A 2,508-nucleotide genomic window follows, 5' to 3' on the forward strand; every position below is an offset into this window, starting at 1 on the left:
AGATCCTCCTGCTTCAGCCTCCCAAACTGCTAGGATTACAGGTGTGAGCCACCGCACCCAGCCTCATTTTTAAAAAAGTGATGTAATTTGCTCAAGGTCACAAAAATATATCGTGCCTCTAATTCCAGATATATGGACTTTCTCTGGTGTAAAGTGATGATACTGTCATGTCCAACAATTGTGTTCAACAATTAATGTCCTCATTGTATTCCGACAGTCTTAGGTCTGTAGAGTTTTTATGGAATGTCACATATTTTGAATTAAAAACTGTAGACACTATGGATGACATTATCTACTCCACTATGGATGACTATCTAAATTTCTTTTCCTGGCTGGCAGACAGAGTACAAGTTAATTATCGTGATATTGTTGTAGGTTAGTTTTGGCTTTATTCAGGCTGGTCAATTTCCATTTCCTCCCTATTCTTAGGGTAGGTTTTAGTTCTAAGGTCCTTTTTATATTTGCAGAGCTCGAACTCCAACCTTCATCTTCCTATCAACATATGAATGCTAAAATTTCTGTTTAGTTCTCTAGTCTTCCAGATGCTGGTTTATTCTGGGTTTCTTGGTCTTGCCTCGTGCTAGATCAGCTTTGGAATTGGCCAGTTCCTCCAGGAAATATTACACATACAGAATTTTTGGCTCACTTCATTCCAGTTCTCTCCTATAAAAGATGTTTGTAACTATAATCTCAGTTCCTTTGGCATTTTAGGACTCTGTTCTCTGTTTCCTCAGTAAACAAGAGTCATTTTCCTCCTTGGATTTTATTTCACTTTGCTGTAAACTAGCATAAAAACTTCAAGGAAAAGATGTGGTCAATGTACAGCTTGTGTCCATGTATTTATCTATTCTTAGGATTTCAGGCCCCCAAGTCCTGTCTGCTGTGTTTGTTCTATGACATGGTAGGTAGATTTATTCCAATAGAAATTACTTCTTCTTGGCCAGCTCTGATAATCTAGTTCTTCCTAATTTCATTCTTCTATCTATTAGTGATGTTTATCTCTCTCTTTTAATGGCTTTTACCATTAGGTTCTTAGGTATGAAATGTCCAATTTCCTTAAGTACTAAGTTTGACAGTTGATATCACTAATATTTCATTTTGCAATTTCTTGTTTTATTTTTATTGTGAAGGTACATCCTTATTCTTTCAAACACATGGTTTGGCTTGTGGTTAACTTTCAAAAAAAATTTTACAGCAATTTCTGTGAAACCATGGATAAGTAAAAAATTCATGTTATTTTTGAATATGAGTTCTGTCATGGAACAGACAGCTTGAAATATCAACAAAGGGTTTAGGAAGGATGTGGCTAATGAATGCACAGTACACTGATGGTTTGAGAAGTTCTGTTCTGATGATTTTAATCTTGTAAATGAGTCACATGGGCGACCTGAGACCAAGGTGCATAATGACGAGCTGAAAGCTATAGTGGAAGCAAATCCATATCAACCTACGTGTGAATCAGCAGCAAGGTTTGATGTTACTAGTCCAACGATATTGGACTATTTGAAACAAATTGGCAAGGTAAAGAAGCTGGATAGATGGGTTCCGCAGGAATCAAACTAGCATCAGAAGAGAAATCGTCTGGAAGCTTGCTTTCCTTTGCTGTAACAACATAAAGGCAAAACCATTTCTACACCTTATTGTTACGCATGATAACAAATAGAATTTTTTTGACAATCACAAGCATTCGGCACAATGGTTGGACAAAGATGAAGTGCCGAAACACAGTCCAAAACTGAATATTCATCAAATAAAGCTAATGGTGTCTGTTTGGTGGTCCAGTGCTGGTATTATCCATTACAGCTTCATGAAACCTGGTCAATTGAACTCAGTGGATGTCTACTGCAACCAATTGGAAATTGAAATGACAAGGATGCTCATGATAAAGCAGCCAAGACTGGTTAATAGAGACAGGCCAATTCCCTTGCAAGATAATGCTTGCTTGATCACATGTCACACAAACAATACTGCTCAAAGTACAGAGGCTGGACTTGGAAACTCTCTGTCATTCACCATATTCACCAGACCTTGCACCAACTGACTACCACTTCTTCCAGGCTTTGGATCACTTCTTGCAAGGAAAAATATTCAATACTCAGCAAGCTGCAGAAAATGTCTTTCATGATTTCGTCGCCACTGGCTCTCTAGGCTGTTGGCATAAACAAGCTATTGTTAAGATGGCAAAACTGTGTTGATAGTTTGAGCACATACTTTGATTAATTGTTGTGCTTCTTGTTTGAGATACAATAAACTACACTTTTGATTCGAAATTGGACATTTCATATTTGATGACTTAATATTTGTGCCCCTGTTCTTTTCCCACTCCAGTTTAGAAACCGTGCTTATCAAAGAACTTTGAGATTAAATCTGTTTCGTAGACCCTTCGAACCAACTCTGTGAGCCTAACTTCCCTGCTTAACCTACCTCAGTGTTACTTTATTGTCCAATAAGCAAGTTAAGTCATGAAACACAACAACACAAAACAAACCAACAACTAGTTCTTTCATT

The sequence above is a fragment of the Propithecus coquereli genome, unplaced genomic scaffold (genome assembly GCF_000956105.1).
Source record: "Propithecus coquereli isolate 6110/MARCELLA unplaced genomic scaffold, Pcoq_1.0 Scaffold67, whole genome shotgun sequence".
Taxonomy (NCBI): Eukaryota; Metazoa; Chordata; class Mammalia; order Primates; family Indriidae; genus Propithecus; species Propithecus coquereli.